The sequence below is a fragment of the Bos grunniens genome, chromosome X (genome assembly GCF_055505025.1).
Source record: "Bos grunniens cultivar Pamir isolate PY7600 chromosome X, Bosgru_T2T1.0, whole genome shotgun sequence".
Taxonomy (NCBI): Eukaryota; Metazoa; Chordata; class Mammalia; order Artiodactyla; family Bovidae; genus Bos; species Bos grunniens.
The window spans coordinates 19,787,690-19,813,463 of NC_141194.1; the positions used below are offsets into that span (position 1 = coordinate 19,787,690).

Consider the following 25,774-nt stretch of genomic DNA (forward strand, 5'->3'; position numbering starts at 1 on the left):
AATAAACTGTGGAAAATTCTAAAACAGATGGAAATACCAGACCACCTGACCTGCCTCTTGAGAAACCTATATGCAGGTCAGGAAGCAACAGTTAGAACTGGACATGGAACATACCGGTTCCAAATAGGAAAAGGAGTCCGTCAAGGCTGTATATTGTCACCCTGCTTACTTAACTTATATGCAGAGTACATCATGAGAAATGCTGGACTGGAAGAAGCACAAGCTGGAATCAAGATTGCTGGGAGAAATATCAATAACCTCAGATATGCAGATGACCCCACCCTTATGGCAGAAAGTGAAGAGGAAGTAAAAAGCCTCTTGATGAAAGTGAAAGAGGAGAGTGAAAAAGTTGGCTTAAAGCTCAACATTCAGAAAATGAAGATCATGGTATCTGGTCCCATTACTCCAAGGGAAATAGATGGGGAAACAGTGGAAACAGTGACAGACTTTATGTTTTGGGGCTCCAAAATCACTGCAGATGGTGTTTGTAGCCATGAAATTAAAAGACGCTTACTCCTTGGAAGGAAAGTTATGACCAACGTAGATAGTATATTGAAAAGGAGAGATATTACTTTGCCAACAAAGGTCCTTCTAGTCAAGGCTATGGTTTTTCCAGTGGTCATGTATGGATGTGAGAGTTGGACTGTGAAGAAAGCTGAGCACCAAAGAATTGATGCTTTTGAACTGTGGTGTTGGAGAAGACTCTTGAGAGTCCCTTGGACTGCAAGGAGATTCAACCAGTCCATCCTAAAGGAGATCAGTCCTGGGTGTTCATTGGAAGGACTGATGCTGAAGCTGAAACTCCAGTACTTTGGCCACCTTATGTGAAGAGTTGAGTCATTGGAAAAGACCCTGATGCTGGGAGGGATTGGGGGCAGGAGGAGAAGGGGATGACAGAGGATGAGATGGCTGGATGGCATCACCAACTCAATGGACATGAGTTTGAGTGAACTCCGGGAGTTGGTGATGGACAGGGAGGCTTGGCGTGCTGTGATTCATGGGGTCGCAAAGAGTCGGACACGACTTAGTGACTGAACTGAACTGAACTGAGGGAACCCAATGTCAGCTTTTAAATATTCCTTTAAGTGTTTGTTATAAAAAATTTGTTTTATTACATTAAATCAAAATCTTCACAACTAAAACTTCCACAAATTAAAGCCAATAACACTTGTAGGAGGAAAAAGAAATCTTTACCTCATTCATGTGTTTACTTTTTTCATTTCCAGGACTGAGCACAGTACTTGGCACATCACAGGCTATCAAAGTTATTGGAGAACTTAAATGAGCCAAATACTTAAAAGCCATTTATCAAGATCTCCCCAAGTCTTCAGGACAATCATGCCCAGTTCCCTTAATTTCCAATTGATGGCTTCTAAATACATTATAATTGATTGCATTCATTTAGACAAATTCAATTTTTACATGAACATCTAAAAACGTGGTAATCAGGATTAACAAATAGCTCCAGAAGTTGGTTGGTAAGACAATGGCCAAATCAGTCTATTCTTTTTTTTTTTCCTTTATTTAAGGGAATGTATTTCTGTTAATGGAATGTAAGTATGTGTTAGCATATCTGATAACCCCACTACTGGCTCACACAGAACTTGCACTTATTTAAAACAACCAGACTATCTATTCCTTCACTAACTTACTTTTCAGACTGTTGCAGACAATGAGAGTACAGGATGAATAAGACAAACCAAACATGTACTGTTACGAATGTGCATTTTTTTCAAAGCTTGAAATCATTATCATGATTAATAAAAAGTACTATTAAAAAAATGAAGCAGAGTAAAGAGTTAAAAAGGGATTAAAAAGAAGCCACAATAAATTGAGGTTCAGGGAAGACCTCTTTTAGGAAATGATATTTGAACAAACATCTGACATATATAAAGTAAGAAGCCATGAAAAGATTGGAGAGAGAGCTTCTGAGGCAAAGTATTGGGTTGGCCAAGAAGTTTATTCTGGAACTCGAACAAATTTTTTAGCCAACCCAATAATGGCTCTGTTATATACCAGACATTTGAATACTTGAGAAACAAGAAGCCACTACAGCCGGGAACGAGAAAATAAGAGGAAGGATGGTAGGAGATGAGTTGTAGGAAATGAGTGACCAGATCATGTAGGATTTTATATACCATGGTCAAGGGTTTGGATTTTATCTGAGGTATTATGGAAAGACACTCTAAGGTTGTGGGGCAGAAAAATGTGATAGGATTGACACTAGGAAAAATTTCTCTGGCTCCTCTGTGGAGAGGAGATGAAGAATGGGAACACAAAGACTGAATTGAAGACTTCAGTGATAAAGAATGAGCATTAGGATTAGAGTGTTAATCCAAGTACAGAGGGTTGGTATTCATCTCTATTAGATTTTTTAAATTTTAGGATGCTTTTAAATTTCAAGAGAAATTGCAAAGACAGTACAGAGAGATCCCATATGCTCTAGACCCAGTCTCCCTTATTAACATCTTACACAAGTATGGTACTTTCATAACAACAAATGAAAAATATTGATACAGAAACCTTCAGTTCAGTTCAGTCACTCAGTCATGTCCAACTCTTTGCGACCCCATGGACTGCAGCACGCCAGGCCTCCCTGTCCATCACCAACTCCCACAGTTCACTCAAACGTGTGTCCATTGAGTGGGTAATGCCACCCAACCATCTCATCCTGTCGTCCCCTTCCCCTCCCACCTTCAATCTTTCCCAGCATCAGGGTCTTTTCAAATGAGTCAGTTCCTCACATCAGGTGGCCAAAGTATTGGAGCTTCAGCTTCAGTATCAGTCCTTCCAATGAATATTCAGGACTGATTTCCTTTAGGATCGACTGGTTTGATCTCCTTGCAGTCCAAGGGACTCTCACACCACAGTTCAAAAGTATCAGTACTTCGGCACTCAGATTTCTTTATGGTCCAACTCTCACATCCAGACACGAATACTGGAAAAACTATAGCTTTGACTAGATGGACCTTTGTTGGCAAAGTAATGTCCCTGCTTTTTTTTTTTTTTTAATTGTCTTCAGTTCCATGTCTGGGGGTAGTTTTTTTTTAATTAATTTATTTTTTAATTGAAGAATAATTGCTTTACAGAATTTTGGTGTTTTCTGTCAAACATCAACATGAATCAGCCATAGGTGTACATATGTCACCTCCCTCTTGAACCTCAATCCCATCTCCCTCCCCATCCCACCCCTCTTGGTTGATACAGAGCCCCTGTTTGAGTTCTGCTTTTTAATATGCTGTCTAGGTTGGTCATAGCTTTTCTTCCAAGGAGTAATCATCTTTTAATTTCATAGTTGCAGTCACCATCCATGGTAATTTTGGAGCCCTTGAAAATAAAGTCTCTCACTGTTTCCATTGTTTCCCCATCTATTTGCCATGAAGTGATGGGACCAGATGCCATGATCTTAGTTTTTTGAATGTTGAGTTTTAAGCCAGGTTTTTCACTCTGCTCTTTCACTTTCATCAAGAGGCTCTTTAGTTCCTCTTTGCTTTCTGCCATAAGAGTGGTGTCATCTGCATATCTGAGCTTATTGATATTCTCCTGGAAATCTTGATTCCAGCTTGTGCTTCATCCAGCCCGGCATTTCACATGATATACTCTGCATATAAGTTAAATAAGCAGAGTGACAATATACAGCCTTGACGTACTCCTTTTCCTATTTGGAACCAGTCCATTGTTTCATGTCCGGTTCTAACTATTGCTTTTTGACCTGCATACAGATTCCTCAGGAGGCAGGTAAGGTGGTCTGGTATTTCCATCTCTTTAAGAATTTTCCACAGTTTGTTGTGATCCACACAGTCAAAGGTGTTAGCGTAGTCAATGAAGCAGAAGTAGATGTTTTTCTGGAATTCTCTTGCTTTTTTGATGATCCAACAGATGTTGGCAATTTGATCTCTGGTGCCTTTTCTAAAGCCACCTTGAACATCTGGAAGTTCTCGGTTCACATACTGCTGAAGCCTAGCTTGGAGAATTTTGAACATTTCTTTGCTAGCATATGAGATGTGTGCAATTGTGTGCTAGTTTAAAAATTCTTTGGCATTGCTTTTCTTTGGGATTGGAATAAAAACTGACCTTTTCCAGTCCTGTGGCCACTGCTGAGTTTTCCAAATTTGCTGGCATATTGAGTGCAGCACTTTCACAGCATCATGTTTTAGGATTTGAAATAGCTCAGCTGGAATTCCATCACCTCCACTAGCTTTGTTCGTAGTGATGCTTCCTAAGGCCCACTGACTTCACACTCCAGGATATCTGGCTTTAGGTGAGTGATCACACCATTATGGCTATCTGGGTCACTCTTTTTTGTATAGTTTTTCTGTGTATTCTTGCCACCTCTTCTTAATATTCTGCTTCTGTAAGATCCATACCATTTCTGTCCTTTATTGTGTCCATCTTTGCATGAAATGTCCCCTTGACTCTTTTGGGACCCCATGGACTATAGCCTGCCAGGCTCCACTGTCCACAGAATTCTCCAGGTATGAATAGTGGAGTGGGTAGGCATTCCTCTTCTCCAGGGGATCTTCCTAACCCAAGGGTTGAACCCAGGTCTCCTGCATTGCAGGCAGATTCTTTACCATGTGAGCCACCTGGAGTCATTACATATATCTGTAGATATTTCAAAATCATCAATATGTATCTATATTAAGCTAAATGTGAGGTCATACAGATGTCCCCAAATATAATCCATTACAACATAGTTCATGCTATGAATAACTGTAACCTTTGCACCTTTATTTAAAAAATACTCTCATTATAATTTCTACTGTTAATTTTGACCCATCATTCCATCTCATCAAAACAGTCTTATGCCTTCATTTTGTCAGATAGTATATCATTTATCCCAAGATCGACAATAACTGAGTAAGTATATTCTCCAAGAAATACTTAACAAGCATGTTGAACACTTCAGTACTGTGGACAGTGCTCAGAAGCATTCCACTAGAAACTTCCTCCAGGTAGGTACTGATTTAAGAATCAAGGCTTTCATTTAGCTTCTCTACTGTTTTCCATAATTCTTCAAAATAAACAATGATGATATACAGTGCATGCATATTTTGACAGTTTCCCAGAGGTAATTCATCTGGACAAAGTTTAATTCATTTGATATTGCAAAATACTCTGTAATTATCTTCTCTTATATCTGAGGTTTCAGTCTGCCCTAAATGGAGTTTTTGTTACCCTTTCCAACTTGCAATGGTATTGCGCCCTCTTTTCTCCACATCATAGGTTATCATTATATCACCTTTCTGAAGTTCCCCTTTATTCATGTGGCATAGAAGATAACTAAACACATTGTGTAAACAAATAAACCCAGAGTATTTGTATCAGAGTATTGAGAGCCTGGAAACAAACCACATAAATATAGTCAACTGATCTTTGACATAGGAGCAGAGGCAATACAAAGGGGCAAAGATAGTTTCTACAATAAATAGTGCTGGAAAAACTGAACACTCACATACTAGAAAAAAAATGGTAGACCACAGACCTTACATCCTTCACAAAAATAACTCAAAATCGATCATAGAACTAAATGTAAAATGCAAAACTATAAAACTATTAGAAGGTAACACAGAAGAAAGCTTAGATGATACTGGGTATTGGTATGACATTTTAGATACAACATCAAAGGCACAAACCAAGACAGAAATAAATAATAAGCACAGACTTCATTAGAATTAAAAAATTCTACTCTGTGAAAGTCGATGTTAAAAGAAGATGACAAGCCACAGACCAGGAGAAAAGTATTTGTGGAAGACAAATCTGATCAAGAACTGTTACACAAAACATAGAAACAACACTTGCAAGAAAACCACCTGCTCAAAAAATGGGTCAAAGACCTTAACAGACACTTCACTAAAGACGACACACAGGTGGAAAGCAAACATATGAAAAGATGCTCCATATCACATGTCATCAGGGAATTGTAAGTTAAAACAACACCAAGATACCACTGCACACTTATTAAAATGGCCAAAATCTGGAACACTGACAACAGAAAACACTGGCAAGGATGTAGAGCAATAGGAACCCTCATATAATGCTGGTGGAAATGCAAAATAATACGGGCATATGGAAGACAGTTCTTACACAACCAAATATGCTGTTAACATACAATCCAGCAGTAACACTCTTTGGTATGTACCCAAAAGAGTTGAAAGTTTATGTCCACACAACAAGCTGTACCCAGATGTTTAAAACAGCTTTATTCATAATTGCCCAAACTTGGAAGCAACCAAGATGTCTTTCAGTAGATGAACAGATAAACTGTAGTATATCCACACAATGACATTTCAGTGCTAAAAAGAAATGAGTTATCAAGCCATGAGAAGACATGGAGGAAACTAAAATGCAGATTACTAAGTGAAAGGAGCCAATATGAGAAGGCTATATCTTATACAATTCTAACTGTATGATACTCCAGAAAAGGCAAAACTATGAAGACTATGAAAAGTTCGGTGGTTCCCAGGGGTGGTGGGAAGAGATGAATGTGATATTAAAATGGATACGTGTCATTATACATTTGTCCAAACCCATTGAATGTATACCACCAATAGTGAACTCTTGGATAAACTATGGACTCCAGGTAATTATGATGTGTCAATACAGGTTCATCACTGGTTAATTAAAAAAAATAAAAATAAAAGATATCCTGGTGACTGGCAAGTTGACAACAGTAGAATACTTGCATATGCTAGAACAGGGGGTATACTGGAAGTCTCCTTACCTTACTTGCAATTTTCTGTCAACTTAAAAATGCACTAAAAAAGTCTTTTAAAAAATCATTTTGTTGCTTGTGTTTCTGGGTTTAATCTTCCCTTTGGGATTTTATCACTCATAAACTTGTCCTTGGTCATATATCCATTCTTTCACAGTCTAGAATATGTCTTTTTAAATCTGAGCTCATCAGTCTGAAGAAGAACATATGGCAATTAAATGCACTGCATGATTCTGTACTGGATCTTTTTTGCTATTAAAAACATTGGGACAACTGGTGAAACGTGAATGAGGTCTAAGCATTAGATGGTAGTAACGTGTCAGTGTTAATAGTGTTGATTTCATCATTTTAATGGCTGTATAGGAGATATGTAGGAGAATATCTTTGTCTTTAGGAAATCTGTATTTAAGTGTTCAGGAAGGATAGAACATCATGCTGTCAATATACTCTCAAAGGATTCTAGAAAAAAGGTTCTTTGTACTGAACTTGCAACTTTTCTGAAAGTTTGAGATTGTTTTATGATAAAAAGGTATTGATTTGTGTCGATGCGTGGCAGGTGCCACCACAGTGTTGTGAAGTGACTGTCCTCCAATTAAAATAAATAAATAAAATTAAAATATATATATATATATATATATATATATATAGATGAACACAGTTTTTTAACATGCACTTAGACAAAATTTAAGGGTATTAACATTAGCTTCTTAAAATATCCCTTCTCCCTTTTCTTCCCTGAAGGAAACATAATCATGAAATTGAAAATGCAGTTTTCAGAGCTTCGCAACGCCTTTGATCCATATTCCCCTTTCAAGTTTCTGTACAAGTTTTATGTTATTTCCTTGTTTTTGGAAATCATCTTTCCTTGTCTAACCATGCTGATGAATTTTCAGACCCCACGTTCAATCTTTAGCCTCAAACGCCCCATTCCCTATGTATCAGCAACTATCTCTGGACCACTAGTTAAACAAAAGCCCAGCATGGCACTCCCCTATCTCTTCACCACCTCATAGGAAAGGAAATTATCAGGAGAAGTAGGGCAATATTTTTTGGATATTCTGGGCTTTTTGTTTCTCCTTTTACCCTCACTCTTTCCTGTGTTTTCCTTCCTCCTGACTGGAGCTTTTGGAAAAGCATATAGATGTGTGCCATATGCATATAGATGTGTGCCTTCCTAATTTAAAAGAACCTAGTTCTTACCTGGAGAATCCCATGAACAGAGGAGCCTGGCAGGCTACAGTCCATGGGATCACAAAGAGTCAGACATGACTGAGGGATTGAGCAGTCAATGTATCATCAAAATTCCTACAGATCACATGATTGAGGAAGTTGAAATCCAGAGGTCTACTTGAGACCAAGAAGGTGTGATGGGCAAGCCTGCTTAAGCCTCCATGATCTTCCAATCAAAGGGCCTAGGATATTTCTGAGCAACAGATTTTCTGACACTTCCTGCTCACTCTGAGTAATTATTCTCAGCAAGGAAAATGGTCACCGTCACAGTATGTCCTATTCTTTCTTGACTCCAGTTTCTGAATAGCTACTTCCTTTCAAACCTTAGGAAGAAGAAATGAAGCCATGACTACTAGCCTTCGTGTTATCTGCCTCCCTCCCTTCCTCTCTCTGTATATACGTATATTTTTTTCTCTGTGCATATCATTTCTGGCAATTTATATTTTACTCATAATTTAGGAACCTAACTGGAGACCTTGTAATCATTTAATCTAAGAATTTATTTTCTGTCCTGTTATGTGAAAAAAAAAAAAAACTTCAACTCCATGTCACTTCTACTTTGACTTTATTTTCTGTCATAGAAGAATCATTTTGATATGTGTACTGAGAAGGGGAATAAGTTCCAAACACTGACAGCAAAATTGTGCCAAGAGGCTTTGACATTAGGCATTACACAACAATCCAGGTTGCATAAAACTTTCTGTTTAACACAGGGATTACATGGTCATTCTTCTAGAAAGCGAAATTCCATTATATCAGGCCTATATGTAATGAGTGTTCCACAATAATAATAGATTAATGTATTAATCAAATTGGAAAGCCTTGGCCAATGGCCTATAAAGCCATTTCCCCCACGTTTCACATCATCCAACTTTAAAATCCATATGTATTTACTTTAAGGCCTTTAAAAAACCTATTGGTGATTTCTTTTATCTGTAAGGTACATGGTGTTGGTATTTTTATCATATACATAATGCACAGAATTAAGCAACCATGTTTACAAGACAGTAAAGAGGAACAAATTAATAACAGTCAATTAAAACAAAAACTTAACCACAATATGTTATGGTTTAAAAGGTCTCGACAGGCAATGAGATAATGCAAAGATAGTGAGGCAATAAGCTGAAAGCAACCACTGTATAAAAGAGGCACTAACTAAATATTAATTCATAGAGAACTACCCTATTGATGCAAGCTGAGAAGAATTGCCTCTCAGGCACTCTGTTATGAGATAGGGAAATGCTGTCACATCTCTCAACCAAGCTCTATTTCCTGGAAGCCTGACTTTCAAAATAGTTCCGATTGCCTCTCATACTACTCACTAGCAAGTGACAATCTTTAACCCTTGCCATGCAATCACAGGATGTGAGAGTTGGGTCATAAAGAAGGCTGAGCGCCGAAGAATTGATGCTTTCTAATTGTCATGCTGGGAAGACTCTTGAGAGCCCCTTGGACTGCAAGAAGATCAAACCAGTCAATCCTAAAGGAAATCAACCCTGAGTATTCACTGGAAGGACTGATGTTGAATGTTGAAGCTGAAGCTCCAATACTTTGGCTACCTGATGCAAACAGCTGACTTGTTGGAAAAGACCCTGATGCTGGGAAAGATTGAGAGCAAGAGAAGGAGACAACAGAGGATGAGCCAGTTAGATAGTATCACTGACTCAACAGACATCAAGTTGAGCAAACTCTGAGAGAGAGTGGAGGACACCCTGGTGTGCTGCAGTTCATGGGGCTGCAAAGAGTCAGACATAAGTTAGAGGCTGAACAACAGCAGCAGCAGCAACAACATGCTTTTTGAGTATGAGGGAGCGATCCCATTGAGCCAGAACTCTAGATCTAAATTCAGGTTCTCTTTGCAGAGGCTGAAGTGTTTATGATTTAACCTGGACCTGAGTTGGAAAAAATGCACCCCATGTCTAAAAGAAATGGTGAGTTGACCATCCATTTCTTCTTCCTAGATACCCACCTAGACTGTTTCCTAGCTGTCCTTAGAGGTGGGTGCAGCCTTTGATTGATTTTTTATCCAATAACAGGCAAGTAAATGAGACATTAGGCCACTTCCAAGCTTAGCCCATAAAAGCCATCCCACACATCATCTTTCCTGCTCTGTCCTTTTTCCTGCATGGCCTTGGAAGCTAAGAACAGAACATGATGGAAGCACAAGGTGAAAGGAGTCCAAGCATCAACACCATCACAGAAGTTCAGCTGCCTGCTCATGAGTAGCACCGTGAATGAGAAATACATTTTTATTGTGTTAAGAGATTGAGAGTGGGAGGTTTCTCTTCCAGCAGCTGGCATTACCTTACTGAATACACTACAGTTGTCATCATTATTTGCAGGGGCTCAGAGGTAGAGGCATCCCTCATTACAGAGTTGTCAGAGTCACAATCTTACCAAGACTGAAACTGCCTAAGACTCACACAGTTAGGCAAGGGCAGAGCGAGAGAAAGTTTTGCTTGTGCTGGGAACCAACGAGGAAATAGAATTCTGCATCAAGGAAAGAGACTTAGTGTGGGTCATCTGTCCTTTTCCACATCAGACACTCCAGCAGGTTCATGCTCCCAGCAGAGAATAAATGCTGTACTGAACGTGTACAACTAAGACGACAGATTTACTGGAACACACACACACATACACACACTCTTTCCAATCTTTTCATTACTTCCTTTCACATGGTATCAAACTTTCATTCACTCACTCGACAAAATATTCATTAAGCAATTAGGAAATGGAAAATATTTCATCAGAAGTGACATGCAAACCATTGCCTCCAGCTGTTGAATCAATTTACTGAGAAAAGATGAGAGCTACAAAATTCTTGGGAGTGAACCCCAGGCAAAAACTACATTTTATAAAGGAGATTGAAATTTTGATATTTCGACTAAATGACAGACTCTGTCAAATAATATTTCTGTTTTTGAATGAGAAAATATTCTGACTATATTCACAATCCACATACAATATGGAAAGAGTTCTTCATTTTGGGTAGAAATGGACATCTGGGCCCAACATGACTGGAATAATCAATAAATATTAGCATTTGTCAGTAAGTACTCAGTCTATGTAACCAACACAAATCTAGGAAAGTTTCCCCCATATCACACCAGAGAAACAAAATAGCTCTTAGCACAGACATACGGGAAGCTTCAAGGAAAGATATAATCTAACTGGACTTTGAATTACAGGTCTATGTAGACAAAGCAAAGTGAGGACAAATTTCAAGAAGACAATGAAATTCCATGATACCAAATTGGTGGAAGAATCAGGAGGGCAGATCTCTATAAAAAATAGTACTGGTCTTGGTTTGTACAAAGGGATCCTGTTAGAGAAAGTCCATATTTGTTCCCTCCTCTGTGTATCATCTATGTTTGGTTCTTGCCTGCCTGAACACTTCCTGTTGAACTACACTGATAGCAGCCACCATCTCTTGTTCATTTTTATCCCCAGCATTTAGCTAGAATAAGCACAAGCCCAGTAAATGCTATTTGGAAGGGACGGATGGATGAATGGATGACAAATATTTGTGGCCAGGCATAAGCACTCTCCTCCCCGCAACCAAGCAGCACAAACACCAAGTAAACACAGAAATACTCTTCAGTGTGGTCCAGCCCTGATAGGAAAACGGCTACCTTGTTAGCATCTTCTTAAATTCAGAAAGGACTTATTCCATTATTGAGCCAAATATACCTATCATGCATTGGAGAAGGAAATGACAACCCACTCCAGTGTTCTTGCCTGGAGAATCCCAGGGACTGCGGAGCCTGGTGGGCTGCTGTCTATGGGGTCGCACAGTCAGACACGACTGAAGCGACTTAGCAGCAGCAGCAGCGGCAGACCTATCTTTTCTCCTACACTAAGTATTTCCAGGTTCTTTCTCTGAGATCACCATTGTTGACTAAAACATAATTTCATCCATTAGGGCTCTCTTATTCTAATCATACAACTATTTTCAAATCTAACTTCTGAGAACTATATACCTAATATGGGTAAGTAATTCATCTTATTATAAATTACCTGTAGATAACAGGCCCAGTTCAATAAATGGGCTTCTAAAAAAATATACTATTTTAGTAATCAGGGTATTTGTTATGAGAATCTGTCAGAGTTGCCCCAGCCAAATTATCCTTGACACCTGCTATTTCAGACATGAAAATGATCTCCAGGCACAATTCTGGAGAATCCATTAGGGTTCTAAAGTAGTTATCATGGTATTAAAACTCTCCAAAAATGATAAATTCTGCCATTTGCCTCAGATCCAAAAAGAGAATCTGGAGATATTTTAAACATGATTTTTAGCCCTAACTGCATTAGGAAGAAAAAACTGCTCAACTTTAACTATTTAATCAAAGTAATTTTTAGATTTCTTCCAAAACTGAAACAGAGGAAGATACAGACTAAATTTTTGTCACTGGAATGCATTGTGCAACGTGTTTTAAGTTTAGAGATTTGTTTCTATATTAGAGTTTCTAAATTGAATAGTTAAACTCCAGAGAAATACAGAAACATTCAAGTACCGTCTTTTTCCATATTAAGAAAAAAATTAAATAGCTTCGTGGATATATTAAAAGAAATAGCCTTACTTCCCTAGAGCTATCTGGTAAAAATCCATTTTTATGAACTCAATTGACTTAAAAGAAAGAAATCTTATGAACATTACATTTCATTTCTACAATTTCTGTTATTTGTGCTACACATATAAATTACTTTTACTTGGTTTAACTGATGTTTATATAATTTTTAATTTTTTTTTTAATTTGAGTGATTAGTCAACACATTTCCATGGATCAACTTGATGCTTATCACTTTAATGTTTGTGCATCATTCTTTGTATTAGTGGACCAGAGATTTTGTCATTCCAACACTAGTGGGCATTTTTATCCAACTAGTACACAATTTAATTCTTTCTTAATTTGAGTTTTTTCATCTGTTTTTGTTCCCTAAAGTATATATATCAAGTCAAAGTATCATGACTCTTGTAATAGATTCCTAGGCTGTTCCCCACAGACAAAAATCAGTGTACAGTTCAGGTGGCAGTGCCTACCATATTTAATCAAATCTAAGATACCATCAGTTGTAAAGCACACCATTGTTTTCTATAGGACTTAGAAAGTAAAAAAAAAAAAAAAAAGCTGCCAATTCAATGGTGACTCACTGTTACAAAAACATTTATCATAGGTGACATCCTTATTTCAAGAAATTAAAATGTTAAGAGATGTGCATCTTACTATCATTTAAAAGCAGAATTTTTTCAGTGCTCCACTAATACTGATTATATCAACATTTTTCTTCTGATAGTTTAAATTTAATGTCTATATGATGTTCCTGAAGTGTTTAAATTTGCATTCTAATTACTACTAAAGCTGAGCATTTCTATTTCCATGGGATGATTTCCTCATATTCAAATTGGCTTCTCATATCCATTTTTTAGCAGGGGGAGAATTTTATGAATGGTTATCCATATTAAGAGAATTTACCAGGTATGTTGGACACATACTGAGCTTCTCTCACTCTGTTCTGCTTCTTTCCCTTTGCAGCTGCTGTCGTACATTTTGAAGAGTGAAAACTACTTAGTTTTATATGTTTAAGTTGTTCTGTAATCAAAATCTCCATTTCTTCAATAATCAGAAATGCATGTCTGAATAGTATTAAGATATGATAAGGAATTTTCTACCTTTATATGTATTATTTTACATTAATCCTTCATTCCAAATAGAAAATACTGTAATGTACAGTCTGAGATTTGGCATGTGTTTATGTTGACGAGTCCCCATATTGCCTTCCAGTTTTCCCAACCAGATATGTTAACTTTGTGTTTTTTTCCCCATAGCTCAGTTGCTTCTAGCTTTTCAAATATATATATTTCTTACAAGTTACAGAAGTACATAAATTATATGGTTGATATGTGGCTTATGATGCATATCACAATCTCATACAATAACAAAAGCTCTTTGGGAGAAAGCAGAAATTCCCCATTTTGCAAATGAAAAACCTGAATTCATAAATACTAAGTAAAATGCCCAAAGTTAATACCAACAATGCACCACAGAGCCATGACAAGAACCATGTTTCTTGTCCTGATTTAGAATCTTTCGAATACCCCACCCTAATAAATACAGTGATTTGAGTATTTTTCAGGAAGCTCTACTCCACTCTTTCAATGGTTTTATAGCTAACTCGGTACCAATCAGTTCTCACATGCGTCTAGTTAGAATACATTCTGAAGTTTGAACAAATTCATTAAATCTGATGGAGACCACCCACCATCATTACATTTTTAAATGTTTATTAGTATTATTAGAGATGTATTCTTCCAGATGAAAATCACTACTTTCAAAATGTATTAATAAAACTACAAAGGTATTAGATTACATTAAATCTATAAAATACCCTAGAGAAACTACCATCTCTGTTTTAGTTAAGTAAGATGTATCACCTTATTTGTACATCTTTCTTCAATCTCCCATAATTTTAATTATACTACTACTAAGTCGCTTCAGTTGTGTCCGACTCTGTGCGACCTCATAGACAGCAGCCCACCAGGCTCCCCCGTCCCTGGGATTCTCCAGGCAAGAACACTGGAGTGGGTTGCCATTTCCTTCTCCAATGCATGAAAGTGAAAAGTGAAAGTGAAGTCGCTCAGTCGTGTCCGACTCTTCGCGACCGCATGTACTGCAGCCTACCAGGCTCCTCCATCCATGGGATTTTCCAGGCAAGAGTACTAGAGTGGGGTGCCATTGCCTTCTCTGAATTTTAATTACATCCTGTAATAAATTCCATGTGCCCTGAATTATATTAACACAAAATTATTTTAAAGTTATTGTGACTAGATTCTGTATTCATTGCATCTTCCAGCTGTCTTTCATTAATATATCAGTGTGAAATGCTTGTGAATTCATTTTATACCCTGAGACTTTCCTACACCATCTTACTGCCTCGTAATTTCTTTTGTCTGCTAAGACAGTCTTAGCAGATAATTGGCTCCTTTTAAAAAATAGGACATATTTTCTATCCCTTTTTAGATGTAACCTTATGTTTTTTGGAGGGTTATTTCAAAGAGCAACTTCAAAATTTTCTGTTTTTAAGGCAATAATTCCACTGTTTTCTGTTATTCTTTAGTTTTAAATAAATTATGTGGATATTTGATTTTTAGTTTAAATTAATACTTTCTTATATGACATCTTGGCATCTCTGAAGTAATGTGATAAACTATAAAAATAGACCATAAAGAATACCTGGGTTCATTCATGTATTCACTCAACAAACTTTTGTTGAGATCTGTTGTCAGCCCTGGTAAAGATACATTGGTGAACAAAGCACATGAAGTTATTGCTTTCATCAAACTTGATTTTCACTAGGATGGTAACTACTAAGTTCAAATAGAAAATTATTCTAACTATAAAATTATTCTATAACATAATCTGTATGCTGAAAGTATACTGAAGAATTCTAGATCCTTAGTAGGGAAGAGAACTATTAACAATGGGTCTGTAACTTGATTCCTTCTTCCTTGGGGGCCATCTAAATCCATTTAGATCTCAACCAATATATATATAAAATATAAAAATTTACTAGATATAAAACAAAGCAAACTCTTCCAGTACTTGTATAAGGAGTCCATTTCCCAGGGTATATATGATCTGTTTGGATTATTTATTGAAAATAACTCTGCAATTTATGGATAAATGAGCCAACTGGAGAATGGAAGTCAGTTACCTAGGCACTTTGGCTACATGGGTAGTAAGGTCTAAAAATGAGAGATTCCTGAACTGAGTGGATCTCCTGATCTAACTTTCACTACTCACAGATTCCTCCTTTTCCCCAGCACAAACATTCTGATATGGAAAGAGGATTAGGAAGCCAAAGCTCATGGATTTGGGCATCCTGGATAGCAATGTGGATTTGCCAAGGCTCTTTTCATGTATTCTTTGCTAAGTACTGGCAAATTATAGTTCTGGGTAAGATTTCTGCTTGCATGAATCTGATTGACCATAGAGCCCTGAATGTAGCCCTAAGTAAAGTGTGTCATTCTGGGCTTTTCCCATCCCCTTTCTGCAGATTGAGCCCCATCTGGTTCCTAATCAAAGCAATACCAACCAATTCAGTTCAACAGACACAAATCAAGTGTCTGGGCACGTGTCAGACACTGACTCAGCACTGAAAACACAAGGGCAAATCAACTCTATTTCTGGCCTTCCTTCAGTTATAGTCCATTGAGTTAGGAGATTCAGGCCCTTGAAAGCTAGAGAATGAAATCTGTCTTGCTGACATGAGTCTGGTATGAGGTGTGCCTCAGATGAATGTATGTAGCCCACTCGGTAAACTGCAGTTTTGGGTTGAAATTCAATCCTACCACCACCAATGTCTCCACCATTCACGTAACTGAGATTCTGGCATCATTTATGTCTCTGGACTCTCTTCCTTAATGAAAGAGGAATATTACCCAGGGCTGGAGATCTTTCACCGGCCTTTCAGAAGCTGTCAGTAGTCCCAGAACACCCCTGGGGACCTCCTACAGTGAGTTCCTATACCAACCACGTGCTGTGTCTTGCCTGCAGGTATGGTCTGGCTGTAGGGTCTGCTCTGCCTGCCCCCGGGGCAGCCCCAAAGAGTAGCATTACAAGACAGACCTCAACCAGTGAGGGATGAGAGTTGCTGGATAAATACCCCAGTTTCCTTCCAGCTTGGTAGGTCCATCGATTCTAAAGGACGTTCCCCCTGTTCTCTCAGAGCACCCCACCCCGCCAGAGTAGCAGTTCAATTGACTACAGGCTTCCCATTTTATTGAATTTCTTCCTTCCCCTCATTTTCTCAATCTCTTACCATACTTGGGATCATCTCCCAAATAAACCATGTGCACATGCAGCCTCATCTCAGGATCTGTCTTGGAAGAATCCGAACTAAGACAATAGGAATTTTTTTTGCAATTTTCTTAGCTGTGGTCATCTTTCTCCAGGGTTACACTCCATTCCAGGCCCCTTAGGCAACACCCAAAGATCTGCTAGAAGTGAGGACAAAGAGACCAGTTATAATGTCCTGTGTTCCTCTCAATAGATTAGTTAAGTGAGGTGTTTACATCAGACTCTTATCTCACAGATTCTGTAGGTACTACACATTAGACGAATGATTAACAGATGTCAAGGCCATTTCTAAAGCTAGATGAATTCACCCCAATACCCCTCTGCAAGTTCCCCACAACTCACTACACAAAAGGGAGACCAATATTGTTAGCATTTTTAGCAGTACATTGTTTATATGGGTCAATTCTTTGTCTCTTTTACATAATAATTTTGAGGGTACAGACAATTTCGTATTTAGTGCCTGACACAAAGAGGCATTCAAAAAAAGTTTCGGTATAAAGGAATAAATAGCCAATATCTCACTAGATACAGTCAGACAGACAGTCCATTTGGCTTTTCAAACTCAGCATATTAAAAACTGAATTCAACATTTCTCACCCAACTTTCTGCTCTCTGTTTTTACTTCATATCTCACAGATTATCACTGTTTTTATCTTATTGATATGTGTTGAAACAATTTCTATAATGTGGAAATTATTCCTTAATGATTTGGTAGAACTTGTATACAAACACTATGAATCTGGTGGCTGTTTTAGGGGTAGAACTTTGACAAATTCTTCAGTTTTTTTCTATGGCATTACACTAGAATTAAGATATTTTTATATTTTTATCTGCGATATTACTAACTTATGCTTTCAATTAATTGAGCCAACAATATAAATATATTTTGTCAATTTTGATCATAAAGTATCTGCTGATTATCAATCCTTTCATAGTTTCTTTCACTTATTGAAGCATAAATTTCCCTTTTTATTCTTTGTTCATATTTATTTTTGTGTGTTTTAGCCTAATTTTTTAATTAATATATATTCAAAGAGAAAGGAATAAACCTACTTACAGTTTTGACTGAAACACATTATTTTTTATGTTACACTTTAATTTTTTATTGTTAGTAGTGTACTAGATTTTCTTCCTGATTGACACATTATTTAGAAAATACTCTTATTTCTATGTGGATGCCCGATTTTAAAACATAAATTTTTTTACTTATCTTAATATGTGATAGATTATCTCAGCATCTCTGTGTCCACACCTTTCATTATTTTCCATAAGAAAAGTTATGTAGACTTTAAAAAATACATTTTCTACTCAGTAACACAAAATTTTCTTCTTTTTCACACTGCTGAATAACAATTTCTAGTTTGAGTCTTTTTTTTTAAGTTTGTTCTATTCTGATGTAAACATGGAAACCAACTGTGGGTTTCCAGGATTAGACAGAAGGAGTAATGTCACAACGAGGTGGATTTCTGGGTATAGCATCAAGTGACAATACAGTGGCTTAAAAAATGTCAGGGTCAAAGAGGAAAGGGAAATGTGAGCAGGATGGAACTCTGATGACCATCTGTCCATATAGGAGCAAAGTTTTTTATTTTGTTTTTTAGACACTATTTATTTTGTAATCTTCACTGTTTATGTAACTTCAAAAACCCTTCAACTTGAAGAAAAATGTGTTTTTTTAATTATTCACTGTGTAAGGATTCTGGATTCTGCTGTTTCACTGTAAGTTCTAACAAAGTTATATGGAATATTTGTGAGTTTTTTTTTTTTTTTCTATACCATCAAAATGCACGGCCAGAAAAGGTTATACAGGCAAAACATACTTTCTTGGAGGGAGGAGACAAATTGTTTAAAATTTCTCATTATAATTTGTGAGCAACAAACCTGTTTGTATAGGTTTTTTTTTTAATAAAAAATACCTATTTTGAAAAAAATATAATATGGTATGACAGCTATTATACATGAATTCGACATTAGGGTTTGGGTTGCTTAATTTATCTTTTATTGTGGTGATCAATTTGTTTGCAAAATTTACCTTCTTTAATACCAAAATAACAACTCCTAGTTGTATATTCTGCATTAATAGAATAGGCCTCACATGATCTAATTATTTGTAAATGCATATTAGTTTTATATGTCTTGTTTTGATTCAATGTCTAATATAGTTGTTGACCTTTCTTGTTCACATTTAATGTTATGATTGATTTTTATATTATTCTCTATCACTCTGGGTTCATTTTTTATATTTTTATTGACTTGCTCTTTGAATTAACCTGTTTCTGCAGATGATTTCACAATCCTTAGCCTCAGTCAGAAGATAATTTCATTTAGTTTTCTATATCCTTATATCCACTAACATTTGTCTGAGGCTTTACATTTCATAAAATACTTTTATGGGGCATTACTTACTGTATGCATGTTAATTATTTCCAATATTCCCTATGGAAATATCAATTGCCATTCCCAATACTTGTCCTATCTTAAGTTTGCATCTAAGTAAGTAGGAAACATCACTAATGTGGGTAGGTCTTATCCAATCAATTGAAGATCTGAATAGAACAAAAAGGACGAGTAAGATAAAACTTGGGGCTTCCCTAGTAACTCAGCTGGTAAAGAATCTGCCTGCAATGCAGTGGACCCCAGTTGGATTCCTGAGTCAGGAAGATCTGCTGGAGAAGGGAGAGGCTACCCACTCCAGTATTCTTGGGCTTCTCTAATGGCTCAGCTGGTAAAGAATCTGCCTGCAATGTGGAAGAACTGGGTTTGATCCCTGGGTTGGGAAGATGACTTGGACAAGTGAAGACCAAGTTTCCCTCTCAGTCAGTCTCTCCCATCAGGAAGCTTCCATAAGCCTCTTATCATTATACATCAGAGGGCAGATAGAATGAAAACCACAATCACAGAAAACTAATCAAACTGATCACATGGACCACAGCCTCCTGTAACTCAAAGAAACTATGAGCCATATCCTATAGGGCCATCCAAGATGGACAGGTCATAGAGGAGAGTTCTGATGAAACGTGGTCCACTGGAGAAGAGAATGGCAAACCACTTCAGTATTCTTGCCTTGAGAACGCCATGAACAGTATGAAAAGGCAAAAAAAATATGACACTGAAAGATGAACTCCCCAGGTTGGTAGGTGCCCAATATGCTACTGGAGAAGAGCAGAGAAATAACTCCAAAAGAATGAAGAGATGGAGCCAAAGTGAAAACAACACCCAGATGTGGGTGTGACTGGTGATAGATGTAAAGTCCAATGCTGTAAGAACAATATTGCATAGAAACCTGGAACATTAGGTCCACAATTCAAGGTAAATTGGAGGTGGTAAAACAGAAGATGGCAAGAGTGAACATCAACATTTTAGGAATCAGTGAACTACAATGGACTCGAATGGGTAAATTTAATTCAGATGACCATTGTATCTACTACTGAGGGCAAGAATACCTTAGAAGAAATGGACTAGCCCTCATAGTCAACAAAAGAGTCCAAAATGAAGTACTTGGGTGCAGTCTCAAAAATTACAGTATGATCTCTGTTTCCAAAGCAAACCATTCAAATATCACAGTAATCCAAGTCTATGCCCCAACCACTAATGCCAAAGAAGCTGAAGTTGAAAGGTTCTATGAAGACTTACAAGACCTTCTAAAACTAACACCAAAAAAAGATGTCCTTTTCATGATAGGGGACTACAATGCAAAAGTAGGAAGTCAAGAGATACCTGGAGTAACAGGCAAATTTGGCCTTGGAGTACAGAATGAAGCAGGGCAAAGGCTAACAGAGTTTTGCCAAGAGAACACACTGGTCATAGCAAACACTCTCTTCCAACAATACAAGAGACAACTCTACATATGGACATCACCAGATGGTCAATACCAAAATCAAATTGATTATATTCTTTGCAGCCAAAGATGGAGAAGCTCTATATGGACAGCAAAAACAAGACCAGGAGCTGACTGTGGCTCAGATCATGAACTCCTTGTTGCAAAATTTACACTTAAATTTAATAAAGTAGGGGAAACCACGAGACCATTCAGGTATGACCTATATCAAACCCCCTATGATTATACAGTGGAAGTGACAAATAGATTCAACATATTAGATTTGATAGACAAAATTCCTGAAGAACTATGGACAGAGGTTCATGACTTTGTACAGGAGGCAGTGATCAAGACCATCCTCAATAAAAAGAAATGCAAAAAGGCAAAATGATTGCCTGATGAAACCTTACAAATAGCTGAGAAAAGAAGAGAAGCTAAAGGCAAAAGAGAAAAGGAAAGATATATCCACCTAAATGCAGAGTTCAAAATAACATCAAGAGGAGAAAAGAAAGCCTTCCTCAGTGATCAGTGCAAAGAAATAGAGGAAAACAACAGAATGGGAAAGACTAGAGATCTCTTTAAGAAAACTAGAAATTCCAAAGGAACATTTCATACAAAGATGGGCACAATAAAGGACAGAAATGGTATGGACCTAACAGAAGCAGAAGATATTAAGAAGACGTGGCAAGAATACACAGAAGAACTACACAAAAGACATCTTAATGACCCAGATAACCATGATGCTGTGATCACTCACCTAGAGCCAGACATCCTGGAATGTGAAGTCAAGTGAGCGTTAGGAAGCATCACTACAAACAAAGCTAGTGGAGGTGATGGAATTCTGCCTGAGGTATTTAAAATCCCCAAAGATGATGCTGTTAAACTGCTTCACTCAATATGCGAACAAATTTGGAAAACTCAGCAGTGGCCACAGGACTGGGAAAGGTCAGTTTTCATTCCAGTCTATAAGAAAGGCAATGCCAAACAATATTAAAATTACTGTGCAATTGCACTGACTTCACATGCTAGCAAGATTATGTTCAAAATCCTCCAAGCTAGGCTTCAACAGTACATAAATCAAGAACTTTCAGATGTACAATCTGGAAATGAGAGGAACCAGAGATCAAATTGCCAGAGTCTACTGGATCATAGAAAAAGCAAGGGAATTCCAAAAAAGAAAAAAACATCTACTTCTGCTTCATTGACTATGCTATAGTTTTTTACTGTGTGGATCACAACAAACTGTGGGGAATTCTTAAAGAGATGGGAATACCAGACCACCTTAACTGTCTGCTGAGAAACCTGTATGCAGGACCAGAAGCAACAGTTAGAACCGGACACAGAACAAGAGACTGGCTCAAAATTGGGAAAGGAGTATGTCAAGGCTATTGTCTCCCTGCTTATTTAACTTGTATGCAGAGTACATTATGCAAAATGCTGGGCTGAATGACTCACAAGTTGGAATCAAGACTGCTGGGAGAAATATCAACAACCTGAGAAATGCAGATGATACCTCTTTAATGGCAGAAAGCAAGTAGGAACAGAAACTAAAAAGCCTCTTGATGAAGGTTAAAGAAGAGAGTGAAAAAGCTGCCCTAAAACTTAACATTCAAAAAAACTAGGATCATGGCATCTTGTCCCATTACTTCATGGCAAATAGATGGGGAGAAACTGGAAGCAGTGACAGATTTTATTTTAGGGGTTTCCAAAATCACTGCAGATGGTGACTGCAGCCACAAAATTAAAAGATGCTTGCTCCTTGGAAGAAAAGCTATGGCAAACCTAGACGGCATACTAAAAAGCAGAGACATCACTTTGCTCACAAAGTTCTGTATAATCAAAGCTATGATTTTTCCAGTAGTCATGTATGGCTGTGAAAGTTGGACCATAAAGAAGGCTGAGCGCCAAAGAATTGATGCTTTCAAATTGTGGGGGTAGAGAAAACTCCTGAGAGTCTCTTAGACTGCAAGGAGATCAAATGAGTCAATCTTAAAGGAAATTAACACTGAATATTCATTTTGTGGTCTAACGCTGAAGCTAAAGCTCCAATCCTTTGGCCACCTGATGTGTACAGATGACTCACTGGAAAAGACCCTGATGCTGGGAAAGAAAGAAGGCAAAAGGAGAAGGGGGTGACGAGGAAGAGATGTTTAGATAACATCACCGAATCAACGGACATAAATTTCAGCATATTTCAGGAGATCGTGAAGGACAGTGATGGCTGGCATGCTGTGGTCCATGGGGCTGAAAAAGCGGGACAGGACTTAGCAACTGAGTAACAAAAACGCTGTACTTAACCCTGATTGGCTGACTCCTATCCTGTACTTAGTCCTGACTATCTGACTCCTAGCCTGTACATTGTCCTGATTGGCTGACTCCCAGCCTGTACATTGTCCTGATTGTCTGACTCTTAGCCTGTATTTTGCCCTGAGTGGCTAACTTCTAGCCTGTCTTTGCTCTGAATGGCCAAATCCTAGCCTCTATGTGGCTCTGTTTGACTGATTTCTAGCCTGCACGTTGCCCTGATTGGCTGACTCCTAGCCTGTACTTTGCTGTGATTGGCTGAATCCTAGTCTGTACTTTGCCCTGATTGGATGACTCCAAGCTTGTACTTAGTCCTGGCTGGCTTACTGCTAGCCCGTACTTTAATTGAATAAAATAGAGAAAACACTAGGCCATTCAGATATGACCTAAGTCAAATCCCTTATGATTATACAGTAGAGGTGATGAATAGATTCAAGGAATTAGATCTAGTAGACAGAGTGCCTAAAGAACTATGGACAGAAGTTTGTAACACTGTACAGGAGGCAGTGATCAAAACCACCCCAAAGAAAAATAACTGCAAGAATGCAAAGTGGTGGTCTGAGAAGGCTTTACAAATAACTGAGGAATGAAGAAAAGTGAAAAGCAAGGGAGAACAGAAAAGATATATCCACTTAAAGCAGGATTCCAGAGAATAGCAAGGAGAGATAAGAAGGCCTTCTTCAATGAACAATGCAAGTAAGTAGAGTAAAACAACATAATGAGAAAGACTAGAGATTTCTTCAAGAAAATTGGATAGCAAGGGAACATTTCATGCAAGGATGGCCATGATAAAGGACAGAAATTGTAAGGACCTATAAGAAGCAGAAGAGATTAAGAAGAGGTAACAAGAATACACAGAACTATCAAAAAATGTTTTCATTACTGGGGATAACCACAATGGTGTGGTCACGCACCAAGATCCAGACACCCTGGAATGTGAAGTCAGCTGGGCCTGAGAAAGCATCACTACAAACAAAGCCAGTGGAGGTGATGGAATTTCAGCTGAGCTATTTCAAATCCTAAAAGATGATGCTGTTAAAGTGCTGCATTCAATATGACAACAAATTTGGAAAATTCAACAGTGGCCACAAGATTGGAAAAGGTCAGTTTTCATTCCAGTCCCAAAGAAGGGCAGTGCCAAAGAACGTTCAAACTACTGGACAGTTTCTCTCATTTCTCATGCTAGCAAGGTTATGCTCAAAATCCTTCAAGGTAGGCTTCAGCAGTACATGAGCCGAGACCTTTCAGATGTACAAGCTTGATTTAGAAAAGGCAGAGGAACCAGAGATCAAATTGCTGACATCCACTGGATGACAGAAAAAGCAAGGAAATTTCACAAAAATACCTACTTCTGCTTCATTGACTATGCTAAAGCCTTTGGCTGCTTTGACTGTGTGGATAACAACAAACTGTGGAAAATTCTTCAAGAGATGGGAATACCAGACCACCTTACCTGTCTCCTGAGAAAGCTGTATGCACGACAAGAAGCAACAGTTAGAACTGGACATGGAACAATAGAATGGTTCAATATTGGGAAAAGAGTACATCAAGGCTATATATTGTTGCCCTGCTTATTTAACTTGTATGCAGAGTACATTATGCAAAATGCTGGGCTGGATGACTCACAAGCTAAAATCATAACCGCAGGGAGAAATATTAACCTCAGACATGCACATGATACCTCTTTAATGGCAGAAAGCAAAGAGGAACTAAAGAGCCTCTTAATGAAGGTGAAAAAAGAGAATGAAAAAGCTGACTTGAAACTCAACATTCAAAAAACGAAGATCATGTCATCTGGTCCCATCACTTCATGGCAAATAGATGGGGAAAATGTAAAAGCAGTGACAGATTTTCTTGGGCTCTAAAAATCACTGTGAATGGTAACTGCAGCCATGAAATTAAGACACTTGCTCCTTGGAAGAAAAGCTATGACAAACCTAGACAGCATATTAAAAAGCAGTGACATCACTTTGCCAACTAAGGCTCATATAGTCAAAAGTCTGATTTTTTCAGTAGTCAGGATGGATGTGAGAGATGGACCATAAAGAAGGCTAAACACCTAAGAATTGATGCTTTCAAATTGTGGTACTGGAGAAGATTCTTGGGAATCCCTTGGATAGTAAGGAGATCAAGCCAGTCAATCCTAAAGGAAATCAACCCTGAATACTCATTGGAAGGACTGATTTGAAGCTCCAATACTTTGGCCACCTGATGCGTACAGCTGACTCATTGGAAAAGACTCTGATTCTGCAAAAGATTGAGGGCAGGAGGAGAAGAGGGTGAGAGAAGATGAGATAGTTGGATGGCATCACTGACTCAATGGACGTGAGTTTGAGCAAACTCTGGGAGATAGTGAAGGACACGGAAGCCTGGCATGCTGAAGTTCACGCGGTCGCAAAGATTTAGACATGACTTAGGGACTAAACAACAACAATCTGAAGCACCTTCTTCAGGAAAACAGATGCCAGTTCATAGTCATCCGCCATTTACAGCATCACCTCCATTTCTATGAGCTTTCCTTCAATCAACTGAAACTACTCTTTCAGCCTCTCTTTCATTTACCAAACTATCTCTCTGTCACAGAAAGAAATTAGGTTTGTGAGTGTTTACTTGTTCAGAAGCTACACTAGTTTCTGATCAACATAGTCTATATTCCAGGGTACATATAATTTGATACTACAATAAAGCATCTGCTTATTCTGGCATATAAAAAAGCTCATTTATTGATTTCAGGTTTCCTCTTAATACTGGCACTGCCTATATTCATCTATATTTGTACACTTTATGAGTTCTCCAAATTATACTAAGCCTTGAGCCCACTTATTGTAGGCAGAAAAGAAAAATACT

At 37.8% G+C, this 25,774-nt stretch overlaps 1 long non-coding RNA gene across 28 annotated transcripts in view; it reads right to left on the reverse strand.

The window, feature by feature from the left end:
* Positions 1–25,774, reverse strand: part of LOC147339896 (uncharacterized) — a 784,113-nt gene that overhangs the window by 613,247 nt on the left and 145,092 nt on the right. For 2 of the 28 annotated variants that reach the window (XR_015159709.1, XR_015159716.1), the window contains one exon: positions 16,783–16,943. The exons of 24 other annotated variants lie outside the window; for them this stretch is intronic. This is a non-coding gene — a long non-coding RNA (uncharacterized LOC147339896). Of the gene's footprint in view, positions 1–16,772; positions 16,944–25,774 lie in introns of those variants that run through there. 2 more of the 28 variants (XR_015159688.1, XR_015159719.1) reach the window with 2 other exon arrangements.